The sequence below is a fragment of the Meleagris gallopavo genome, chromosome 6 (genome assembly GCF_905368555.1).
Source record: "Meleagris gallopavo chromosome 6, MGAL_WU_HG_1.1, whole genome shotgun sequence".
NCBI lineage: Eukaryota > Metazoa > Chordata > Aves > Galliformes > Phasianidae > Meleagris > Meleagris gallopavo.
The window spans coordinates 6,071,193-6,097,567 of NC_139409.1; the positions used below are offsets into that span (position 1 = coordinate 6,071,193).

At 46.5% G+C, this 26,375-nt stretch overlaps 1 protein-coding gene across 6 annotated transcripts in view; it reads right to left on the reverse strand.

Annotated features, from left to right (window-relative positions):
• Positions 1-1,050: 1,050 nt before the first annotated feature.
• XYLB (xylulokinase) overlaps positions 1,051-26,375 on the reverse strand; it is a 149,427-nt gene continuing 124,102 nt past the window's right edge. For 3 of the 6 annotated variants that reach the window (XR_014884122.1, XR_014884118.1, XR_014884123.1), the window contains 2 exons: positions 17,489-17,623; positions 1,051-12,784 (listed from right to left, as the gene is read on the reverse strand). The gene's annotated coding sequence lies outside the window, so the exon portion shown is untranslated. The remainder of the gene's footprint in view (positions 12,785-17,488; positions 17,624-26,375) is intronic. The other 3 variants (XR_014884119.1, XR_014884121.1, XR_014884120.1) reach the window with 3 other exon arrangements.

Consider the following 26,375-nt stretch of genomic DNA (forward strand, 5'->3'; position numbering starts at 1 on the left):
ATGAGTTCTTCCTTGCAAACACAGGTCCCTGTGAAGCATTCCTGGCCAGGGAAAAGTACTGCTAATACAGTCATAAAGATGGTGAAAGCCAGGGTTGAAGTTGCCTGTGCCTTTGTGTCTGCAAAACATCTAACTGCATGCATAAGCACCTTGTTTGCGCAGGCAAATATGGATTTAGCATGCACAGCCTGGCTCCGTGAAGTAATTTTACAGTCAGTATGTACGTGCCAACCTCTGAAGATTTGTCCTCAAACATCCTTTGGATTCCAGAGTTTATCCATTCAGGAGTCAAAGCAACTTCTGCATTCACACTTGTCATGAAGAGCCTTCCTGGTAGAAATTAGACAGGGTAAATGTTGTCCTTTCCTTTTTATTTGGCTGGGCTTGGGAAACCTTAGAACTGGAAATGCTGGGTCATACAGGAGCTCCATACAGCCCTTTGGGCACTGGGATAAAACGTTGCTCTGACAGGCAGGCCCAGCAGCTTTTGGGAGCTGAGCTAAAGTCCTACTCACCAGCCTGAGGCTCTGCCGCCAGCCTGAGGTATGCAGGTATTCAGTGAGACATGCAAAAACATAGGGGAATGAGAGCCACAGGGAACAGCAGGTCAAGCTGAGGGCATGGGGAAAGCTTTCTCCATCACTCATCTTTAATACCCCTTGTCACGCATGAGCATCCCCTCACTGCTGTGACAAGTCCCCAGAGGCCAAGAGAGGCCAGGGCATCAGGTGAGTATTTAAGGTAAACCTATCTTATGTTTTCTTGACTCTTCTGTCCTCTATAATCTTCCTGCTCCTTCCCATAACCTTCCCCGCTCTGTCTCCATCCTCCATCCCATGGGACTCACCTGAAATGCTGTAGGATGCATTTCTTCACCTCTGCCCGTATTTTCCCAACTGCCTCAAAGATTCAGAGATCAAGAACTCCAAATGCAGCTCAACCCACCCTTGCATCAACACTGTCAAACCAAAGGAGGATTTTGGGTAACCAAAGCCCAGCTCTGGGAGCCAATGCTTTAACCACCTACTTCTGCACAAGGAGACAGTGGTCTTCAACATATTATTCATTTATTCAATAGATTATTCAAATACAGCCATTCAAAATACCCCCCATATAGAACTATGTTCTCAACTGCTAGAGCCGACACATTCTGGTCTTGAGGCATCTGGAGATGGTTTGATCTCCAAAAAGGTGCCAAACACCTCTCCTGAGACATGGCTTCTAACAGCCCATCCTAAAATTCACATTGCCCCAAAATCACTGCCCTTTGTGGACCACATTTTCCATAACTCTTCTTGAATCAACCATACAATTTGCAGCAAATGATCCAGTTCTGGATGAAACCAGCACATTTTTCTCCTTCTCTTGAAGATCATACAGCCCGTGTTCAAACTGCGGCTGGTGGGAGTTTTTGTGTTTAAAAATACATGTCCCCATCCTCTCTCGCGTACATGCATGGCTTGTGCATGACGATCATTTATTAAAACTCCTCACTCGGAGGCGAGCGGCTGCTGCAGACGAATCACTGCAGGAGAACTGTGATGGAGGAGGTGAGTGCGTTCCCACACCGTTGTTGGAGGGGCTTTGCCAAGCCAAGCATTGCAGGTGGGCTTTTTCTCTTCGTTGGGCCCTCATTTCTTTGAGCTGCCATGGGAGAAACCTCACTAGGCCCCCCATCATGCTCCTAATATTCTTCCTTCCAATTGCCCTCTTGTTTGCCTGTATTATTCTGCCTCTTAGTTCATGAGAGGTTCTGATGCGGTTAAACACTGAACACAGCCAGTACTCCTGACTACAGTGATATATTTTTATTATTTCTTTTGTACAGCACTTCATTACAGTGGTTCATGTTATACCAGGAATCTGTTTTAAACACGCTCTGGGGTCTCTTCTTCCTATTCACTGCATCCCATTAATGCATCCTGAAAGGGATTCTCACATACACACACTTTCTGCGGTTGCTATTTTCTGCCCTTTCTTCCCTTTACCAATCTGCATCTCTCCATCCTGCCGGGGGATTAGAGCCATTGTTGCTATTTAAAACAGCTTCTCTTTGGTCTGTGCTCTGAAGGTTGGATGCTGGCCCATCGCTTTCCCACCTGCTTGGATGGTCTCTGCTTGGGACTGAAATCCCTCATTATGTCCTTCACTTCAATGACGCAGATCTGCCAGGGAATCGGGGCCATACACAATGGGCAATCCATGTGCTCCTGCCTCTGCAAGTGTCAAATCAGGGCAGCCTTTGAAGTGATCCAGTTGGCCCTCTGAAACTGAGAAATGATGTCTCTGTCTCTACCATTGTACAGAGAGTGGGCTTGAGTGCTGTTCTGTCCTGCAGCATCAGTCCTGAAGCACACAGGTACAAACGGTTGCGACTCCATCACATGAACCACCTCTCCACTGCCAGCTGTGCTCAGCTTGGTGCAAACTCAGGGATGGGGTAAGAAAAGAGCAAACGAGGAAAAATTAGAATCACAGAATTATAGAATTGTTTGAGTTGGAAGGGACCCTCAAAGGTCATCTATTCCAACCTCCCTTCGCAATGAACACGGACACCAACAGCTCCATCAGAAACCCGTCCAGCCTGACCTTGAATGTCTCCAAGGATGGAGTATCCACCACATCTTTGAGAAACCTGTGCCTGTGCCTCACCATTCTTAATAAGCCTTTATACATCAATATGCATCTTTTATATACATATATATATGTGTATGTGTGTATATATTTATGTGTGTATATCTTATGTGTGGGGAGGAAGCCAGCCTCTGCAGCTCCACTGGCTGCAGTTCCTTTCCTACTCAGCTGCCTCCAGCCTGCACACAGAACAGATGCAAATAGAGGTTGCCTCATCTTTATGCCACCTGAACATTAAGATGACAAGGCAATCTCTGACTGCAAGACTAAAACAGCTTTCCATCCTCTTAGTGCTGTTGGAGCAATTTAAGAGACAGATCTAGGTGCTTGGGTCCAGCCCATTATGTTCAGTGGAGCTGCATCCATTTGCAGCCGTGCTACATTTGACTCCTGTGAAATGCCTCGACTTGGGGAATAAATGAGTTTCTATAGGTCTCGGAGTTGTACGCAAATGCACAATGATCTCAGATCCATCTGCTCCCCAAGGCCTGAAAGTAAAATCTGCTTCCAATCTTATGTTTTATGCTTATTGCTGTCATGCTGTTTATACACCCGAATGCTGCACATTCTCGTTTTGTTTAACATAAACAACAACTATGCACCGTCTGCTGAAACTTTGTCAACTGCCTTTTCCTTCTGTCTCGATAATGAAAAGACACAATCTAGCAAATGCATCTTATTCTAACTGTTTGCTTCCAGACATAATACATCAAGCCCGAACGTAAGAGGCGAGGGGAAAAAATCAGATGTATTTGGTTTTGGTAGATGTAACTCGGCTCGGCTTCATGGAATTCAGTAGAAAACACTAAGCAAGCAACAGTCAACAACCAAAACCGTGCTGCATCCTTTTTAATGCCATCCCAGAAGTTGCCAATGTGCCAAGCCAAGGTGGTCCACTCTTGGATTTATACCTCATGAACAGACATTGTATTCATGGGGACGGCATTCACTTTTAAGATGCTAAAGCAAGACCTATGCATAGGACTGCCTTCCCCCCCTCTGCAGCGTTGAACTTTCTGCCTGTGAACTGCATGACCTTGTCCACTATAGAAATACAGGGCACTATGAACCTTTTAGGTATTGGATGCTTGCAGATGTGAATGCACACAGCTACTGTGCCCCATGATACATCCACTGCAGTGGCTAACACCTATAGGGGAGCAGAAGTTATTGTTCTTCATGGGGTCTCCATTATACCCAAGTGTGCTATGCATTCATCTCCTCGTAATAAGGCTTAGCTGTGGCAATTCCCCTCCTAAAGTGAATTTTCTTCTAAATGAATGCTCTTATGGGCACGGCCAGGATTTGAGAAGTGATGTGCAGGAGAGAAATTATCTGACTGTCATTTTCTCCTGGACATCAGAAATGCAAGAATGTCACTCCTGTCCAAAGAAAATGTCATTGCTGTTCCCTCAACAAAATGACATCAAGTTCCTCAGCGGAGGCTGCAGAACTCATAAGGAGAACAACAGAAAATACAGAAAAAGAGGGAAAGGAGAGACATTGATAAACTGACTTTAAACTCGCTATGTGCATTACTGTTATAAAACATATGTATCATCTTTGCTTCTGTTGTACTAACTGTGCCAAATTCAGGGAAAGGGGGGAAATTCACATGAAAGATCAGCAAAGCTCCATCCAAGAATACAGAGCCTGACAACTTTTAGTGTTTTTTTTCCCTCTTTCTCAACTCAAATATCAGTGCAATTGCAACAAAACCAGTTGCCTAGAATGATTTCTACCCTTAATTCACAAAAGGAGATGGGTTTTTGCAGATTGCTTTCTTTCCTGCAGGACTTCATAGAATCACAGAATCATAGAATGGCCTGGGTTGAAAGGGACCACAATGATCATCCAGTTCCAACCCCCTGCTATGTGCAGGGTCGACAACCAGCAGACCAGGCTGCCCAGAGCCACATCCAGCCTGGCCTTGAATGCCTCCAGGGATGGGGCATCCACAACCTCCTTGGGCGACCTGTTTCAGTGTGTCACTCTGCTACCAACTGCTATCCCTTAGGTCTCAGGTCCCCCTTGCTCAAGCCAACCAATCCCACTATGCTGTATTTGCAAGTACCAGCACTCTTCGCCCAAAATTCAGAGCATTCCTGTGATATTCACCTAAAGGACATATGGACACTCCCCAGTAATTGAGCATGAACAAAATACACATCTCCACTGAGGCAGCATAAGAGCAAACTCTGTGCCTCACTGCAGCATCCCCCATACCAGATCTGTGTGGGGATGTGGCCTTCCAGTGCACTGCACAAACTGCTGTCTTTGGCTTCCAAAAACCTCCAGGCAGATTGCAGCAGAATTCACAACATCCTCATTGGGCTGAAAACAAACAGGAATGGGCTTTCACAATGTTTTGCAAATATAGAAACTCTAAGGAGTGATGAGGAAAGCCAGAGCATAAGGTGTCGTGGTAATAATAGTTATTGTTATTGATAACTACTAAATAATTGGTTAAAAAATAAAGCATTACGCATAGCCCTAGTCTGAGCTGTCTGATCATCCCATTTCTATTTTTGAATAAAGAAAAGCTTGTTTTGCTATTACAGCTTCTGAAGCAATCCAAGACATATGCAGGGATGCCACACACAGAAAATAAAACACACACACACCTCCACCACCACAGACAGCGCGACATTTTCCGAAACTAAAAAAAAAAACAAGTAAAAGAACCGTGAGTTTATCCTGAATGTGGGCGAGTTCTCATTTCACTGAGACAACTTTCTGGTGAAGATGGCTAAATAATCAGCTGGGAAGTTAAAGCCACTAAAAATCAGCTCCCTGGAGTGTTTCTGTTGCCTGGGGTTTTACATAAAGCACTATCTAGTGACTGGCAACCCTGCCCATGGCAGGGGGCTGGAAATGGATGATCTTGGAGGTCACTTCCAATCCAAGCCATTCTATGATTCTGTAATTCATCCATGCCATTCACTGCACAGGTACAGCTCTACAAGTTACAAGTTTAACGCTGGGTTGGGCATCTCAATAACAAGAGCAGCAAGAGCAGTAACAACGAGGAGCTAAACAGCTCAAGCAGCTTGGAGAGGATGTAGTTCCCATGGCTGGGAGGGATGTGGGGAGATGAAGAAGACAACATAAGGGTTCTGTGGGATACTTCCACTCTGAGTAAACTATTCCAGAACAGTAAGGCTTTTAGCATGTACCCTAAAGCAGAAAGGAGCAGCAAGATTGTAGGATGGGCATTAGGCTGACTTGATGGATCAGCTGGAAATCCAGCTTTCTGCCTTCTGCAAGAAAAGCATATCATTTCAAAAGAGAAATGTTCTTAAATGAGAAATGTAGCTGAAAATCAGGACCCCAACTCTCACTTCTTCCCTTCTATTTCTAGGTTGGTGTGATAATTGATCCTTATTTGGGTTAAACCCGTGCTTGCTGGGGCCACTGGGGAAGCTCAGCAGCCACTGGACAGCTTTGGCTCAGGGCAGGTTGCTGGAAGGTGTCTGCTGGCCTTGTCACCACAGGTGTTGAGCATGCACGTTCCCCACACTCTGTGTCACCAGCTCTAAATTAGGAAACTATGAGGTCAGTTCCATGAGAAGGCTGAAAACAAAGCAGCAGCAGAGGTGCTGATGTTATCACAGAAGCTCTTGTTGAGGGCTGTGTTTGCTGGCAGGAACGCGGTTGCGTTGCTCATGTCTGGAAGTGTCAGGAGTGACAACATTTCTGTAACAAAAAGCCAGCCTGAGCCAATGTGCAGAAGAAAGGAGCTGCAGGTCACAGTCTGGCTGTGATCCACCTGCAGAAGACCTCAACTTGACTCCAGAACCCAGAGAGCAGAGCGCTGGCTGCAATATCGGATCCCTCAAAGACAAAATAAACGTATCTCGGGGACTGATGCCCTGAGACAAAGCAGATCTGAGATGCAAAAGCCCAGCTCATCCTTGCCCTGGTTTTGCTGCAGAGCAAGGTGAGCAGGTGAGTGTGGAGGAAGGGTGGGAATGCATCACAGGAGCCCTGCTGGAGTGAGCAGGGTGTCTGCTAGCTGGGGTGAAGCAGTCGCTGAAAACTCCCCTGTGCTTGTGACATTTTGTCACCATGAATATTTAATTAGGCCAAAGCGTGCCTGGCAGTTTGCAGACAATTTCTCTGTGCCAAGGGGCTGCAGGAAGCCTCCATCAAGACAGAGGAAACGTGCAAATGAATCCACCACTCCAGTCCACTGTTTACCCTGCAGGTTCCCCCTGCCTCCTGTAAGAAGCTTAACCCATGCCCACTCACTTGACTACTAATAGCACTGCGACAAGCTCTGAGTGGCTAGAACAGGAGGTTTGTATGCCTGAGCATTGCAGGGATGCAGAAACCCCTATTTTGGCTGAAAAGGATGGAGGTGCCCATTTCAGGTGATCAAGCAACAGTATTTCCAGCAGTCATGATCCAAAGCCAGTTCTGCCTCCAGGACATTAGTGCCATTTTTTTACATCCATCAGCAGGATCCACCCTTTTCAAACCAGGAATTGCACCCAGCCCTGTGTCTCCCACAGCAGATCTGGCACTGGGGTGAGCAAACAGGATATGCCTGCAGCCAGAAAAACCAGCACCAGGTAGGCTGAACCAGTGCCCAAGGACAGCCAGCAGCCCACAGCTTGAGGGTGGCAGGTCTCTGCTAAGACTTGAATGAATTAAGAATCGTGGAATCATAAAGCTTGGAAAAGACCTTTAAGGTCTTCTAGTCCAACTGTCAACTCATCCCACCACACCCACTGACCACGTCCCTCCCTGTGCCACATCTCCACAGTTCTTGAGCACCTTGATAGTGACTCCACCACCTCCCTGGGCAGCCTGTTCCAATACACACCGCCCAGGCTTTCTCAGGAATTCACCCATAGCAAATCCTTCTCTGGTATTAGAGATGAAGGGAAGCATCTTCCTCAGTGAAACAAATATATTAAAAAATAGCCTTGATCTCTTACTCTAGGGCTCACATCTTTCCCATGAGCACATAAACCTCAATCATCCTGACATTTTCATTGATTCCAATGAAAGGACAAATTAAAAGCTGATCATTAATTCACAGGCTCCCTCTGCCCTTCTCCCACATAGGAACACTGGTTTATTTATGTCAAATATTCACTTGGTGCTCTGTCGCCAGCTGTGCCATTATGCTCCAGAAATTTAAGAAAACTCTGAATTGTCAGGGCTTATCTGGACTACAACAGACCTTTGCCCACTGGAGGTGTCCCCTTAGCCACCCCAACATAACCAGCCTTAGGATCCTTGGATTCCAGCTTGCCTGCTGTAACCCATTGAAATGTAATTATTTTTCAGTGGATGAGCCATTGGTTTGCATCCACCCTGTGCAAATCAGCTTCCATGTGTCATCCAAAATTAGGGAAGAAAACCAGGCTGTATCACATGCTGACACGCATCCACATGGGAGGGCAAGGAGTGTGAGAGGTAGCTGATGGCCCTGGGTTTGTTGGGTACAGAGCAGAGGATGATGAGGGCTCATGGCCATACAGTTCGTCATGGGGAGCGGATGGGCACTGCTGAGCTCTGCTCTCTGGGGGCAGCAAGCTTGGGTTTTCCAAGCAGAAAACATGGTGTGTGTTTAACACCCCAGAGCTACAGCAGGAGGTCAGATAACTTAGACAAAGTCACAGAAGAAGTCAGAAGAGAAACGAAGAGAGGCCACGGTCCATCTGAGGCATCCCAGCCCTGTGCATTAACCACAGTCGTCCTTTTCCTTACATCTCATTTTATCCTCTAAATGTTGGAAGCTGTTTAGTGTCTCTTTTTCTTTCTTTTTTTTTTTTTCTTTCTTTCTTTTTTTTTTTTTTCCTGTTCAAATATTTTACTAGCTGCACTGAAAAAAGGCTACAAACAGTGGGGGAGAATCTCTCATGGCCAGAATACAATGAAGCGCATAAGTGCGAGGGATTGCTCTTTACAATGCTTGAATCAAAGATAAACATGAAAAGAGCCACATCCTTAGAGCATAAAACAGAGGAAGGCACCATTCCCGAAGGGAACAGTAATGCCTTTAACAAATAAACCACCAAAAAGGTCATAGCAATGTGGGGAAGGGTATTTTTTCATCCTGCAACCTACCTGAATTTCAAATCCTGGCAATTTGCTAGCAAACAGCTCTGGAGAGCAGCATTGAGATGCGGGATGTGCTGCATACAAAAGCCAACTTCCAACAACCCAAAGCTTCTGTGGTCTTTCACTGAGGAAACTTCACGCATCCCTACTGCTGGCTGGAAAGCTTTTGTCCTTAATGCAATATCAGGCCTATAAAGGGCTGATAGAATACTCTTGGGTAGTCAGGAATATGGCATGCTCCATGAACTGCTCCTGAGTTGCAGGCTATCATATCCCAGGGAAGAAGGCAAACTCATTCCCAAAAGTAGGAGCTTACTTGGATGCCTCCTGAGTGTCTCTGAAGGGCAGATGGGAGCAGCATTTTTGTTTGCTTTAGGAAACAAAGCACTTAGAGTACTCAAGATCCCTAAAACAGCAGTCACCTCCAGCCAGTTGGGTTGGGATCAAGATGCTCTCCAAGAGCTCGGCTCCAGGAGGGCACTGATGACTGCTGCCAGAGCTGTGAGAGGCTGAAGACTTTGCTTCACTTCAGTTTTCCACCCAAGTTATCCAAGCTGGCATGTGTGAAAAGATAAGCAAGCTTGAATTGCCTATCATGGCACATCTTCAAAACAAACCATTTCCTCTTCTGTCCTCCTGCAAGGAAGAAGTAGAGCGTTTCTCACAACTCTGATAAACACATGCATCCTCCCCAAATTCAGGAGCATGTATTTGGTCATGGGAGAAAAACTGGTGTCATAGAGGTTAAACCCTAGGGGAGGCAGAGGGGGAGCATGTGAAAACATCAGGGCATGCTTGGAGTCCACCACATTTCTCGTCAGCCACCTAAGTGAACTGTTTCAATGTCCAGGGGAGACGGAGGGCTGCTGAATATGCATCACACCACAAGGAGAGCTGCCCATCACCAGCGGTCCCATAGAAACAGTGTCAGGGGCTCTGCCCCTCTCTGCTAAAGATGTGAAATTATTCTACACTTACATCAAGAGTGCAGTTCTGCATCCGCCCTGCAGCATGGTCTATGCACTTGGGCTCTGTTGCTGCTATCAGTAATTTTATTCAATAAATGATGAAAATATAGAGGAATCAGATGGGAAGGGAGGGACGGCTGCCAGGACAGATGCTGGGACATGCTGCACCACTGCAGGCAGTGCAGTTGGTGGGAAGGAAGGTGTTCTTTCAAGGGGAAAAAAAAAAGATCAGAGAGGAAGCAATCATGAGAAATAAAAGGAGAATGTAGGAAAAGAAGCAGGGAGCGGCTCCTTTCACTGGTATTCCCCAAGCACCTGGAGGTAACTGAAAAGCCGGGGGGAAGAGGGTGGTGTTGTCTTTCAGTGACTAATCCTTTGAGGGAGAAAATCAAATTGATGTATTTCCCAGGGAGAACAGGAACCCATCACCAGCATCAAAGGAATTCACTTGTAGGAGGTCTAAGTGAAGAAAACACTTTTATATTTTACTCAATTTGAAGACTTATTTTTTTCCAGAAAAAGGGGGGAGATCCCATCGTTAAGTTACATCACTGCTCTCCCTGAGTCTTGTGAAAATCTTCTGCTGACATTCACGAGTGTGGGAATGGGTCATGTGGGGTATGGCCCAGCCCAGGAGAGATCCCCTTGCCGAGCACCACCAGACAAGGTTGGGTTCCCCATAGGATCCTTGTGCTTCGAGTTTCAGAGAAGGCTCAGCTTGCATGGTTTTCTTTTCTGGGGCAATCTGATGCCTTTTTGTGCAAATGGGACCTTTTTGGCTTGCAACTGAGCCAGAGCAACCTTCATTATTTAATGTATTCTTGGCCACTTTGGCACTTCTTTCTCAGAGTTCCATCCTTGAGTTTGCTATGATTTACTGTTGATATTTCCTCTGATATGTTATGGCCAAGGTGAATAAAGCTCAGCTTTCACCAAGGCATATAACACAGCTACTTCAAACAAAAAGAAGAAAACACCTGTATGTTTTCACCTGCCTCAAGCTCCAGCTTTTAAAATACAAGACAGACAGGATAAGGTCAGCTTTAGCAGTCACGGGCTCGCTTGAAAAACAGCTCAATTTCCACCTGCTGCCAATGGAAAGCTGCTTCTGAACCTCCCTCTTGCAGCACAGATGAGCAACACAACAAAGCTGAACCTGAGCCAATATGTGGACCAAAGGCCCAGGTTCAACATTTGCTCAGGAAGGGTTAAAGAGTGTTTTGGTTTCACAGCAGACTGATATGAGCCTGTGGAAATGGCTGCAGAGATGATCTCAGCCAGGCCACTAGACCACTTGTCCCTTCCACCATGCTTCTTTACCCTCACAAGAGGTAGAAAGTATCAGTCATAGAATCAGAGAATCACAGAATGACTTGGGTTGGAAGGGTCCTTAAAGATCATCTAATTCCAATCCCCACGGGCAGGTTGGCCAACCACTAGATTTAAAAAAAAAAAAAAAAGGAACTGTATTCTGGTGGCTCTTGTTATGTCTTCTGTGGCTCAATGGGCCAAGCATAGGCAACTCTTTTTCCGTGGTTAAATCACAAAGTCACTACCACAAAGCTGGTAAGATCAGCTCTCTGCACCCTACAAGTGTTCTGCTGAGTGTTCCTTACGAGAAAAAAATTGTCCTTTTGCTATTTCCATGTGGATACACCCCACTGGGAGCAGGGAACAACTGGATCAGAAATTTTCAGACTCCGGCTGAAATTCAGTAGTGCTAGAACACAACAATGGCATAGAATCATAGAAATCATAGAATCATAAAGGCTGGAAAAGTCCAACCATCAACCCATCTCACAGTGCCTGCTAATCATATCCCTCAGTGCCACATCTCCACGGTTTTGGAACACCTCCAGGGACGGTGACCTCACCACCTCCCTGGGCAGCCTGTGCCTCTGCATCACCACTCTTCTGAAACACAGTTTTTCCTAATATCCAATCTGAACATCCCCTGGCACAACTTGAGGCCATTCCTCCTCATCCTATCAACAGTGTTTGCAAAGAGCACTGGGGAGCTCAGCCACAGCACACATAGCCACCCACTCTCAAGGATGCGCAGCACTACAAGCGAAGCAGCTCTCAGAAATGCAGCAAAGGGCTGCTGGAGGGCTCCTGTTTGCACTGTTCCGGGCGGCCACGTTCCCAAGCAAGCATGGGGCTCAGGGAGAAGAAAGGATTTTGCACGGTTCATGTGTCAGACACAGCCCAGAAAGGTCAATCGGTTTTGCAGCAGGAGCCAAAGGAGAGGGAAAACTGTAGCTGATTCAGAGGAAAGGGGGAAGGGGAGAAAGAATCTGTGACCGCGCCAAGAGCTCTGTAAACAAATTTCACTGCAATGTTGCAGATGAAAGAGCAGCGCCCGGTGAGCGGGCTCCAGCCCCTGGGCATAAATCAGGAGCTGCTCTCAAACCAAGGAAGTCACAATGGTGTGGACAGGAAGAGATCACCCCCTCCTGCTCTGAACAATAGCGCTGGGTCCCCAGTCACGCTTCCCTCATCCAAACGGGCAGCTCACTTGGGTGGCTGTGGTTGGAAGGAGCTGTAGCCCCGATGCTATCCCTGCCCGGTTTAAGGCAAGTATTGAAGCACGTTCGCCTGCGGGAGGGAAGGTTTCATCTCTCACTTCTGCTGCTGCCTCCCGGCCTCGCTGAGCATCCCTGCGTGTCCAGCAGCACGCGGGCGCCCACTCAACCCGCGAAGGCAAAGGGCAGCTTTCCTACAAGGAGATGAGCACTGACAACGAGCGCGGCTCGCTGACAGCACGCTGAGCCACGAGCCACTTTTTACACCCTCTTACAATAAATATGAGCTGGAGGGGGGCTGCGCTTTTCCCACTCTCCCGCCAGCATGGCCTCTCATTGTTTACTCTCCCCCAGCAGTCCAGGCGCTCTTGTTAATGTGCTGTGATTGAGTGCTTTGGAGAGGATGGGTTTGGGGTTAGCTCCCGGCTCCCTTCGGAGAGCTGTTTACTCTTCAGTGATGCCTATGGCCCGCTGAAGACAGCGCTCCTCCACCCCTGCTGGGTCCATCTGCTTTGTCTGCCTGTTTTCCTGCTGCCACCGGCAGGCAGCTGGCCTGCGCGTTTCAGCCAGCGCTGCAAACCCCTGGAGGAAAAAAATAAAATTAACCCTGTCAGGAAGGGGGCTGGGAAGAATGGGGAGGAAGGAGAGAGCGGGGTGGTCACAAAGGACGGGGCCCAGCTGATGTCACGGTGCTGCTGGCACCACGTTGGGGGTTGGACGGGTTTTTTTGTTTCACTCATCCCATCCCCCAAGAGCCCAGTGCAACAACACGGCTCTCCACCATGGCATGGGGCTGCTTTGTTCCCCCATGCTGTAACCCCAGCTGTGCCTCCGTCATCGCCCTGCCAGAACGCTGCACTTTGGTGGCAGCCGTCAGTTGCTAGAAATCCGCACGTGGTCTCAGGTCTCCAGAAAATAAGCTTTATAGACAGTCAGGACCACAGCTGGCACACATGGAGTTTTAGTGGAACTTTTGGAAAGGGTCCAGAGTATGGAGAACATCTCCTGTGAAGACAGGCTGAGGGAGCTGGGATTGTTCAGCCCGGAGAAGAGAAGGCTGTTGGGAGACCTGACTGCAGCTTGCCAGTACAGGAAGGGAGCTTATGAACAGAAGAGGGACTGACTTTTTATGCAGTCTGATAGTGATGGGACAAGGGGAACAGTTTTAGACTAAAACAGGGCAGATTTATTTTAGGTATTAGGAGGAAATTCATTACTTAGGGTGGTGAGGCACTGACACAGGCTGCTGAGAGAGCTGTGGATGCCCCGTCTCTGGAGGTGCTCAAGGCCAGGTTAGATGGGGCTGGTGGGAGGCAGCCCAACCCATAGCAGAGGCTTGGAACTAGATGATCTTTGATGTCCCTTCCAACTCAAGCCGTTCTATGACTCTATGATTCTAAGCTGTGAGGTCACATCCAGAAGAACAGAGATTCCCTGACCAATTCTGAAATCTCTGCATATCCTCCTACAAATCAGACACTTTGCAATTCAAAGTGTCAGTAAAAAATAAAAATGGTAAGTGTGCTAAAGCTCCATCCAGGGAACTGGCCTTGCCCACATCATAGCCACATCTTGGATCCAAGTTGTGTCACTGGGCAGGAATAGCCATCCAAGTGAGATATTAGGAGACATTTTTTCTCAGAAAGAGAGGTGATCCACTGGCACAGCTGCCCAGAGAGTGGTGGAATCACCATCCCTAGAGGTGTTCAGGAACTGTGGAGATGTGGCACTGAGGAACACAGTTTAGTAAGCATGGTGGGGATTGGTTGACAGTTGGACTTGGTGATTCTGTGGTTCTTTGATTCACATGCTGGGTGCATGCAGGCTGATGCAAGCACATTGCAACCACAACCCACCATGCAGACACAGCAACTGTATGCATGAAGGTATGCAATGCCAATGCTTCCCATGCACCTCTACACCCTTCAGAACTCACGGAGATGAAATTACTCAGATGGTGTTTATCATAGAATCATGGAATCGTTAAGATTGGAAAACACCACTAAGATCATCAAGTCCAACCACCGACTCATCACCCTCATGCCCTCTAAAGCCCCGTGCCCGTCATTTCCTCTGAAGCCTCCAGCTTGGAGCACTGAGGGTGGCTGGGAACAAGGACATTTCTGCTTTGCCTTTGTCTGCATCTGAGATCTGTAGGCATAAACACGATCTGTGCTCCTTCACACACAGCACTCCTAGATAATGGGAAAAATAAGTGGAACCAGGAGTTAGCTACAGTTGTCAAACCAATATTATATGCTGGGGAAAGCAAGTATCGCTAATCTCCAGGGAAGACAGAAAGCCCTTGTGCACACAAACTCCTGTGGATAAATAGGTGCACAGGATCAAGCATCCCCCAGGGACCTCAGCCTCTGAGCATCTTTTCTTCCCCCTCACACCACCCACTAAGCTCATCACCTCATGCCAGCCCTGGAAGAGCAGCGGGCAGCAGGTGCTCATCAGCAGGGACTGATGCCTCCATATCCTACGTCTGCACTGCTGCCCACAGCAGTCAAAGCCCACGGCAAACCATGTCCACCCCGTCCTGTGCCCTCTGCAGTTTGATGAGTGAGCTGCACCTCCTGAGTGGCTCTTTGTCTGCATGACCTGCTCTCTAGGTATGTTCTGCTCCTGCTGGCATTAAAGGGAGATGCTTTGGTGCATTCAACAGAAAACAGAACCTCCTCATTTTCTGAGGCCAAATACAGGCTGTATTTGCAGTACTCAAAGTACCTTTTAAATTGCAGTTATGTGGATGTTCTGCCTCTGGTCTTGAACTATTAGAGACAGTATTTTTTTAGTCTCGCTTCTTCTCTCTTTTTCCAAATAAATGGCTTTGCTGGTGCCAGCTCCATACTGCTGCCCATTGGAAAGAGCTGCAGGAGAGGAAGGCTGAGGGTATTCACTTCCCATTCCCAAAGCCTTTTACTCTAGAGAAAAGGGAAGAAAACGCCACCTGCTACCTGCTGGGGACTGATTTCCCGTAAGGAAAATCTGGTTGTCCAACATCTGGCCTGATAGCCTAGCGAGATGGTTTCCAGCAGCAGTGTGCATGCACTGCACACCCTGGTCACAGCTCAGCAGCACCAGGCTGCCTGCAGAGATAGCAACAACAAAAATCCCTGATTTACCCTAAGTCTCTGCTAGCAGGATCCTCTGTGCTCAGGGAGCACAGCTACACCTGTGTGGAAGGGAACAGACCACCTCAGGAGTGGAGGCACCTCTTCCCAGGGGGGAATCATTCCAGAACAATTACTATTTTGTGCACGTTAGGACCCCAAAAGCCTCATGGTAGCCTATGTTACAATGTTGCTTCACACTCAGAAATGAATTGTGTTGAATTATGATTTTATATTTTTTTATAAGGCAAAGGTTGTGAGGAGACAGACTGGAAGAGGGATAACAGAAGATCTCTGGGTGTTGCAGCCCAGATTCCTGCCCCTGTTTCTTCTTCTAAGGCACAGCATTATAAAAAAAGATGCAACCTCTGTCCAAATTTCAGAGACAAGGAAACTGATCTGATTTTGCTCATTTTTTCGGTATTTGGATGAAAGTGAACAAGCTTTTCAGCAGTCTGACAACAGAAGCTTGGCAATGTCACCATGAAGCATGAGAAAAACCATGAGTCAGGTTTTGAAATTGCGAGATTGGCTAAAAAATATAAGACTTTCTTTTTTCTTGTTATCCATGCATCTATTTAAAAACAATACGCATTCTTCGTGTTCGGCTCCAGTTCTCTGAAATGTCAGGATCTGGGCTTTTAAGGAAATTTATTTTTTTCAGCCAGAAGGAATAAGATTTTCTCATCAGTGATTCATGTTTGGTTGCATGCTGCAGAGCTGGGGTTCAGGGTAGGGGAAGGAACACAGACTTTTATGGGACTTGCTGTCAGTTGAACGAGCTCCCTGATCCCATACCATGTGGCTAATGGTTGGACTAGATGATCTTAGTGGTCCTTTCCAATCTTAATGACTCTTTGATTCTATTTGTCCACAGCTTGTGTTGGGCAAGGTTATCCACATGCACACCATGAATTTCCACCAAAATTTGCCAGGTCTGGGCATTGAGACATACGGAGACGTGGAGTCTCAGTAGAGCCCATGAGGATTCCTGCATGGCAATGCTGCTTTTAGAACTCGGTGCTAAAGCCCTTCTGCTGCTTCAACGGGGCTGAGAGTCCTCACAATGAAATGAAATGTGTTGTGATAAAAATAAAGCCAAAACATTTCTCTGCCCAGGAGAACCTCACTGTAGTTGTGATGTGTGGCAGCCAATGCATGCCACAGTCAACAAGGACCAGAGTCAGGCCCTTCCTCAAAGAAATGGGAACTTTTCCCTAAGTCTTGCAGTATGCAAAATAGATTAAAAAACTCACTTTGCTCTTTGTATTAAAAACAAAACATAAACTGTGTATAAGCATTCAGCCATGGAAAGATGTTTATGTGGCTCTTGGGATCCTTTTCTTTTCATCAGAATTCACATGAAAAGCACTTTCACTGCTTTTCATGTCAGCATTAACTCCTCCAAAGCTATGGCATCAGATGTGGGAAACTGCTGACAAAGCCCCCGCTGCTGGCAGACCCTGAGTAGCTGCATGGGGCTAGAGGTTGCTTGCTAAAACTGCAGAAATGGACGTGAGTGAAGGAGGAAAGAACAACAGAATCATAGAAAATGGATGGAAAAGCCTACTCAGCTCACCAAGTCCAATCATCAACCCACCCCATCATGCCCACTGACCACGTCCCTCAGTGCCACATCTCCACAGTTCTGGAGCACCTCCAGGGGACGATGACCACCATCTCTCTGGGCAGCTGTGCCACTGCATCACCACTTTTTTGGAGAATAAATTTTCCTTAACGTCCAACCTGAACAACAGTCATTGACATGAGAATGCAGTCAGGAACATACCATGTGAAAGATAGCTAAAACCTAAAGGTTTTCTGCAAATGTACCTTCACAGGCATTTCTGCTCCTGATTATCCACTGTGCTGGTCTTCCAATAGCATCGAAATTGCAAAGCTAATTGCATTGTAAAAGTAACGGCCTATGAAATTTTTAATGGAGCAGATTGCACTTAGACTTTTTTCCTCTGTGGTTCAATATACTTCAATATCTCTTCCCTCTTCCAGCATTTGATTCAGGCTTACAGTGGATTTGTACAATTGCCTTCCTCAGCACCATGAAGGCTGAGCTGCAGGATGGCACTGATCCAGTTTCCACCTGAACCCAGGCAGCTGAAGCTGGACAATCCAATGTTTTGAGGAGCACCTAAAAATGCATACTCACCCCAAATCACTGATGCACAGATACATGGAACAATCATTTGGCTCCAGTCACTGAGTTTTGGTATCCCTCTGGCATGGTGTAGCACATGGAACGCATGGTGGCTGGGCTTCTACTGCTCCTCCAGGGAAAATACAACTGAGAAAAGGGAAAAGCAGAAGAAAATGTGGAGTGTGTGTGAAGGATACAAACAAGTCAAAGTCAAGCAGCAGTTAAGGTAGGATGAGGGGAGGTCTTAAATGTCATATGATGGGTGGGAGCATACGAATGGCAACCAGGTCTCCACCAAGCACAGCACTCAGAACTACACTCAGAAGACAATGAACATGGCCAATAGAGGAGAAGGAAAAGAAGGTGGTGATGTATTGGAGCTCTCTGTTTGGGGTGGGGAGAGCCAAGAAGAATGGTACTCAACAGATGTTTCTTGTAAGATATCAAAATGAAACATCCTCTCTGCTCTTTCATATCAATATTGTGGAATTCCTATTCTCTCTGAGATAACAGTGGTCCATCTACCACGCTGCCTCCAGGAATTCCTGGGAGAGGAATTCCAGCTCATCCAGCCCTCATATATCATAGAGGCTGTGAGATGCCTACAGACCACAGCCCTACAGGGCTAAATCCCATCAGAAGCGATAGGACCTCCGTGGTGCTATGTGTCTTATGAGATAAAAAGCACAAAGAGCAAATAGAAGAAATGGGGAAATGCCCACACTCCAAAATTAACTGGCACTCTAATGTGTTTTCCTCATATAATCCACCTTAAAGATGATCAGTTATGGTCTGAACTGAAAAAATCATCGTCAGATGAAGAACAACCAGTGCTCCCATCGTAGTGCTACCCGCTTTCACATCTGCAGAGAGCATCAATTGTGAAAGCACTGGTGTGAAGCTTGTGCTGCTAACACACACAAACACATGCATGATTTAGATATATTCTAATAGGCAGCTCTGGCCCATGACATTCCTGCAGTTCAAAATTAAAAGGGAGAGACGAGCCATACACCTCTAGTTAGACTCTTGGCTGGCTCGGCACAGAGGCAGCCTGCAGTTAATCAGCCTTCCTTCTCCACTAACTGTCACTGCAAACAAAGGAATTAGCAGAAGGTCTGTAGGGAGCATTGAGATAATTTGGCTGGCTGAAGAAAAGAGAAAGAAAAGAAAAGCAAAACAGAATCACTGAGAAATTTACTTGCACTGACCTCTCCATAAATATTTAGATATAATCATCATTACCTCGGAGTAAATTAAGTTATAAACAGTCTCCACAATTGCACATGATGAATGCGTATCGGCATGAGAGAGCGCTTTATTGCAAGTTAATGTGGAAACAGAGCACCTCAATCAATCAGGATGCAGAAATGCTGTCTGATGATATCAGCCTATCTCACCCTATTCATACCAAGCATTGCACGCTCACCCACCCGGCCCCCCTACCCTTAGTCTTCTTATATTAACAAATGTGTGTCAACCTGTGGTAGACGTAAGTGTATGTACATGGAGGTGGAATAATGAGAAAGTACACTATGTGTCCTCCAACATGTTGGTGGTATTAATTATAATAAAGTAACATCTGCAGCAACCAAGGACATGCCCCATGTGCTGAGCACTGCACAAAAACCCATCCAGGAACCATTTGGATAGGATCCATCTGATGACATGCATGTCCACAACGGGGACTACAGCCGAGCTGACCACTGTCAGCATCTTTCACAGCCAGCAGAGAAAAATCGGCACTTTCTGAGCTCAACTTTCCAGACCTATTTTAGACGTGGAGTGGAAGCAGAGATGAATCATGCCCTGGACTCCTTCAGCTGCCTTGGCTCAATCCCTGCAGTCCGTTCGGGGGCCCTGGGTGACTGCTGCTGAAATCAGCATCTACTCTGCTGATGCCAATTTGATGAGACGAGTCACATCCGCTCCAATTGAGAGGCTTAGAAAAAACAGACAACTGCATGGTAAGCAAAAGAGAATCATCTCTGAACTGCATTTCTCAACTTTAAACCCACGCAGCCTCCAAGGGCTGATGGTTTCCCCAAGAGGTTTTCAGAGCTCAGCCACTGAGGGGGAAACCAGGTGGGAGACGTGTTGTGGAGGCATGGGCTGCTCACACCTCGCCTACCCTTTCACTTCAGTTTTAGAACTGAGATTTCAGAGCTTTGCCTTTCCTTCCAGCCACTTCGCTCCTGCTGGATTTCACCTCTACCTCTTTCCCACTTCAACCTTGGGCAGTTGTATATGCATGTACATGGCAGGTAAGCTCTGCAATGACACTGCTTGGTAAATCATAGAATCACAGAATGGCTTGAGTTGTAAGGAACCTCAAGGATCATCTAGCTCCAAACTCCTTGCTATGGGCAAGGACTTCAGAGGAAATGACGGGCACGGGGGTTTAGAGGGCATGAGGGTGATGAGTCGGTGGTTGGACTTGATGATCTTAGTGGTGTTTTCCAATCTTAGCGATTCCATGATTCTATGATAAACACCATGTGAATAATTTCATCCCCAGTGAGTTCTGAAGGGTGTAGAGGTGCATGAGAAGCATTGGCATTGCATACCTTCATGCATACAGTTGCTGTGTCTGCATGGTGGGTGTGTGGTTGCAATGTGCTTGCATCAGCCTGCATGCACCCAGCGTGTGAATCAAAGAACCACAGAATCATTAAGGCTGGAAAAGTCCACTAAGATCACCAAGTCCAACTGTCAACCAATCCCCACCATGCTTACTAAACTGTGTTCCTCAGTGCCACATCTCCACAGTTCCTGAACACCTCCAGGGATGGTGATTCCACCACCTCTCTGGGCGGCTGTGTCAGTGCATCTTTCTGAGAAGAAATGTTTCCTAACACCTCCAGTGATGGGGCATCCACTGTTTTTCTTGGCAGTCCTCTGAATTAAAACAGGATTTAGGGGTTGCACACTTCACAAGCCTACCAATCACCCACACTTTACTATCACTGCCATCCACAGCACCCAAAACTTAGAGACTTTACCCACACAAGGCTAATAAGGGATGTCCATGCTGCAAAGTATGAAGGAATGCGGTATAATAAGAGAAATGATGATGAAAGCATTTCTAAAAAAAGGAGCATGATCAGAGATTTTATTATGCTCATGACTTCAGCAAGATAGTGAACCTTGCAAGAGAAAAAGAGATTTCTAAACTCAAGGCATATATGGGCCTAAACTTCTTAAGGAAGTCCCTGAAATAAGCCTTAATTCTACAAAGAGCTGGGCTTCTGTCAACTCAAGAGATCTGTGCATCATGCTGTGCTTATGTTCTTAGGATAAAATGTCTTTATCCAGTCTGTCACTTCAGGGGTTTTTCTTGTGGAGAAAACTTTACTTGAATTTCCCCTAAAAAACTTATGAAGATCAGTTCATGTGATGCTCAGCTTGACTTTACCACTGGAAAACAACAACAACAGACTCAACAGATGAAAAGTGCCAGACAGAGAAAACAATTAACACACAAACAAAGTGGGCTGTGAAGAGCCTTCTCGCAAGCACGTATTTATAGCAAGAGGTGAAAGAGAAGCAGTGTAGTACTGATAGTCTTCACCCTGTTACAAGGTGAAATAAAAATATTTCTCTTCCTAGCTTCCTTGGATATAGCCCAAATGGAATAAAGTAAAACTTAGCTGGCATCTGCCTTATTCCCCAAGCTGTGGGACCTTTCAAAAAGAGGCATCATGAATGACTTTGCCATCTTCCTCTGGCCCTATTGCCTTCTTCTAACAAAACCTTATCTTCAGTCAGTGCCATCCCCCAGTGCTACAACACCCACCCTTAATCCAGTAATTACCCAGCCTAGTAAATGATTGCAGTTAAACCCCTTCCCAGCTGCAGCCCAGGACAGCCTCTGCAGCCAGCCCACTGGAGCACCAAAGCTCATTTTGTTGACCCATGTCTCATCCCACTGACCCTTGGTCTGAAAGTAAAGAAAGAAATCGCTAAATCTTCAGACACAAGGCAAAGATTTTTATAGATACCAAAAATCTTTTGATGGGCTCAGATCAAGGGCTTTTTAATTGAGTGAGCAACGTTAATTAGTAAATCTACTGACTTCTAAATACCACGAGACCTAAGGCTACAGATTTCCATTGAGAGAGGACAATGCACTTTTCAAGGTCTAGAGAGCATTTTTCCCTTGGCTGTTCTGCCCTTAACTACCAAAAAGTTTTGCAGCTAATTGTGGAGGCATTTGGATGGGGCAGTGACAATCACAGTCACTTCTCTTCAGCTGAGGGAAACGCTCAAAGGAGTCTTCAGAGATGTCTGTCTTTTGCAGGTGAAGAAGTATGAAAAAAAAACACAAGGTGTTTCTAGAAAACAGAAAGATCAAAGGTAAAAGCATTTGGGCAGATAAAATGGCTGCAAAGATTATTACTTCTTAACATATAAATTACTCAAATCGCTCCCATCTGTCTGCCTCCACCACCATATGAAAAGGGAGACCAAAGGCTTAGCTCCCAATACATTAAATCCTAATAAATCCACCCGTGTTTTAAGTTGTAATACATGAAACACTTTTCCTGGAAAAACCGTCTGCAGACCAGCAGCAGAGGCTTTACAACATGTTTGTTATGGAATCAGGATAAAAAGCAGGGATCAAACTGCAGCAGCTCAGCAGCGAAGAATTGCTGCAAGTGTAGAAACTAAAACTGTAGTAACAAGAACTTGAAGACAGGAGGAAGAAGCTTAGCAAAAGGAACGGCCTTGCTGGGAAAAACACAGCAGAGTTTATGGCCTCAATCTTTATTAGCTGAGGAAGTCAGTGCAGGCTTCTGGGGGGAAAAATAGGAAAAGAAATAAAAAGGAGTTTAAGATCATTTTAATGGTTTGAGGCCAGATTCATAGCAGACCTGAGCTGTGTCTGGGGACCTCACCTCTATTTTTAACATTCCTTTAAGTTTTCCCATGAAATGATGTCCAGGAGGCTGACAAAGGCCATATTTCTCCTGCCCTGCCAGTCCCCTGGAGGCACCCAGCAAATCTTCAAACCATTCTCCTCTTCCACAGGTCCTGACCCAATTTTGGAGCTGTCAGCAGCCCTTTCCCCAGCAGGTCACCCAAAATAAGGACTTCAGCCACCTGTCACAAACACGCACCACCCAGACAGCTGGGAAGAATGTTAGGGACAGGTTTTATCACCCAGAGAGAGCTGCAGTGCACCCACCACCTGCAGGAAGCAAGGTCCAGCTTCCACATTTTGCCCACATCTTTAAGGAAAGGCATAGTACGAGTACCTTGATAGGCACTAATATGGTGATGTGGATAGGTGGGGACATATCTCAGCATTAAGCCTGGATGATAAAGGAGAGAGCTCATTGTGGCCTTCCAATATATAAAGGGAGCTAATAGGCAGGAAGAAAATCAACATTTTACACAGGTAGACAGTGACAGGACAAGAAAGAATGGTTCTAAACTAAAAGAGGGGAGACTTAGGTGAGATGTCAGGGGACATTTTTCAGTGAGAAGGTGGTGAGGCACTTGCAATGCTCCTTAGAGAAGCTAAGGATGGGTGCCCCCCCATCCCTGCAGGTGCTCAAGGCCAGGTTGGATGGGGCCTTGGGCAGCCTGGTTAGCACCAGATCTGGAGGTTGGTGGTTCTGCCTATGGCAGGGGTGTTGGAACTTGATGATCCTTGAGGTCCCTCCCAGCCCAAGCCATTCTATGATCCTATGATGGCAGCCCAAGAATCTTTGATGACCTGAACATCTTTGCATTTCACTTCAAATACAAGAAGCAGAACCAGAAACTTGACAAGACGCTCGCTCATATTTCTGCGCATTGCTACAGCCCATTACACCACTGGACCCTGCAAGGTCAGCAATTGCAGAGTCCAGCAAACAACACGACAGCCCCAGGGTGACACCTGTCCCACATGCAGCTCTTTATGGGTAGAAAGCCATTTCTGGTCAGTGAACTCAAGCTCAAAGTGGAGTCAAGATATCCCCTAAGTCATGGGCAGCCTCTAATGGCATGGTGGCTCTTCATCAAGACACAAAGACATTATTTTATCAAAATTCATTTTACAGGTTTTGTTGACAAGAAGAACAAACAGTGGCACAGCAAAAGGTTCTTCTGGCATCTTTAGCATAATTTTGAGTTAAAACACAGAAGCAGCATTTCCTGTGTCGGCTCGCTGCTTCAAATCTTACCTGACATCCTGCATCATGTATGAGACATCTGCACTACACGCTGGTGGAACAAATCTGTCAGCAGAACGAACGTGAGGGGACAAATCCATCCCTGTTGCAACAGCAGCAGCATTACCCCAGGGGAGCGCTTTTGGCCTGCTGGAGTCAAATGGGATTCAGAGCAAGTAGGTCCCTCTATGCAACTTGGAAGACAAATGAATGACTAAAATAGCATTAGTGGGAGTGGGAGCGCCTGTGCAGTGTGCTGAGATATAGTGGCTGAGCCGAGGCTGTGGCAGTCACACTGTGTTTGGATGCAAATTACCACCAATCAGTTATGCCCTATACAAATCCGTCCCCCAGTTTGAAAAAAAGGAAAAAAAAAATCTTAAAACCTGTCTTGTGTTATGCCTTCAGGGCAAATTTGCTTTTGTGAGCATGAATAATTCATGCGTGTTCATTTATTATTAATTAATATTCCATGAACATGCATGGTTTATTCACCCAAACAAAGCACTGCACCCCACACTGCTCTCCCTACAGCCTGACATCAGCTAATCTCGGCAATCAGGCTGACCAAGCCATTGGATCAAACTGTTTTTCTCCTCTTTCTCTCCAGAAGTACCGAGAACTTTTAGACCCTTCTTGCTGGTCACTGACTTTCTCTATTCCCGGGGCTGGGAAGGGGCAATTCCACTCTTCTGGAATTAAACGTCAGAGAGAAGTTGAAAATGTGGTTGCAAGAAGGAATCACGATGAGAAGTTGGACAATGCAAGGCTCCACACAAAGAGATACTCCCTAGTTGCCACATGGCTGTTGGGGAAACCTATGTAACATCCTCAAATGCATTGACTCCAGCCTCTGTCCATGCCACAGATGGACATGTTTTGCTTCTCAGCGTGTATTCCTGGAAGAGCCCACATTCAGTGGGTTAGCTCCCACTCCTGGATCTGCTCCCAGTGCATGAGCAATGCCTGCAGAGCCAGTACAAATCACAACTTGTTTCCATAGGTCAGACCTGCCTCTCAGAGTTCTTTGCAACAGCCACTCTCATGCAAGGTGGTCTGTTGTGATAGGACAAAGGGAAATGATTTCAAACTAAAAGAAGGTAGATTTAGACTGGATATAAGGAGGACATTTTTTACACTAAGGGTGGTGAGACACTGGCACAGGTTGCCCCGAGAGGTGGTGGGTGCCCCGTTCCTGGAGACACTCCAAGTCAGGTTGGATGAGGCTCTGAGCACCTGATGGAGCTATAAGTGTCCATTTTTGTAACAGGGGAGTTGGACCAGATGACATTAAAGGCTTCTTCCTACCCCACACAAGTTGCTATTCTGTTCTTGAATCTTTAAGTGGAATGAGCAGCCTCATCACAGGGCAATCCTGGATGCTCTGTTCATGTCCTGGGTCTCCAAACACCCACCTTGCTTTCATCCTCTGTGCTACAGATGTAGAGATGCAAGACCAAGAGCTAGATTTTCTTTATTTGGGCTGAAACGTTGCCATCTCTTTATATGGTCAAATATGAGTCCTGATTTCAAGCACAGGAATGCTGAGAGGAGATAGGAGAAAGCTTCCTGTGTGCTAGACACTGGAACAGCTTCAAATCAAGAGTGAGCTGAAGAAAACAGAGGAGACACGGTTTTGGCATTCAGTCAGGTCTGAAGTACAGCACACAGAGAGGTGGAAAGGAAAGAGTCATAGAATAACCCTTCAAGTTAATCTTGAAGGGAGCATATAAAGAGGAAGGGGAACGGCTGTTTACGAGGATGGATAGTGATAGGACAAGGGGGAATGGTTTTAAACTGAGACAGGTGTGGTTTAGGTTAGATATTAGGAGGAAGTTTTTCACCCAGAGGGTGGTGAGGCACTGGAACAGGTTGCCCAAGGTGGCTGTGGATGCCCCATCCCTGGAGGCATTCAAGGGCAGGCTGGATGTGGCTCGGGGCAGCCTGGTCTGCTGGTTGGTGACCCTGCACATAGCAGGGTGGATGAAACTAGATGATCATTGTGGTCCTTTTCAACCCAGGCCACTCTATGATGATTTCTGTGATTGAGTTAGAAGGGACCCATAGCGATCAGTGAGTCTGGCTCCATGCAGGACCACCCAAAAATCAGACCATATGACTGGGAGTGTTTTCCAAACCTTCCTTGGGTTCCCACAGCTCAGGGCGGTGCCCACTGCCCTTGGTAGCCCATTCTATGCCCAATGCCTTCTGGCACAGAACCTTTCCCTGTTATCCAACCTGAGCATTCCCTACAGGAGTCATTTGCACTCAGCCCAATGGGGTCCCACATGCCTTGGTACTCCTCATGTGGCATATGGAGGAAGAGAGAATGAAAGACAACAACGATCTGTGTAGTATGAATGCTGAGTGCCAATCACAGGTGTAGAACCAGATATCCTCATCTTGGGAGCCAGCAGAGGGATTGGAGATGGTCTCCAGAGTGGACTTGAATTACTCCGTTTCTCTTGTTTCTCTGTAATGGCTTAAACCAAAAGCTGGGTCCAAATTCCCCCAGCCACCACATGTTTCACAACAAAACCTGGGCACCCTCCCGTTGCTTGAAATTGTTTTACAAATAGAGATAAGTTCTGTAATGCTGAGAGCTACAGACAATTTAACATGCAGGGGCTGCTCTGGGAAAACTTAAAATTGTCATAATTCATCCTCCCCTTCCCCCAGTCCAGAAATGAAAGATTAAACCTTGGAAGATTTATTAAACTGACATTTTAATAGAATTT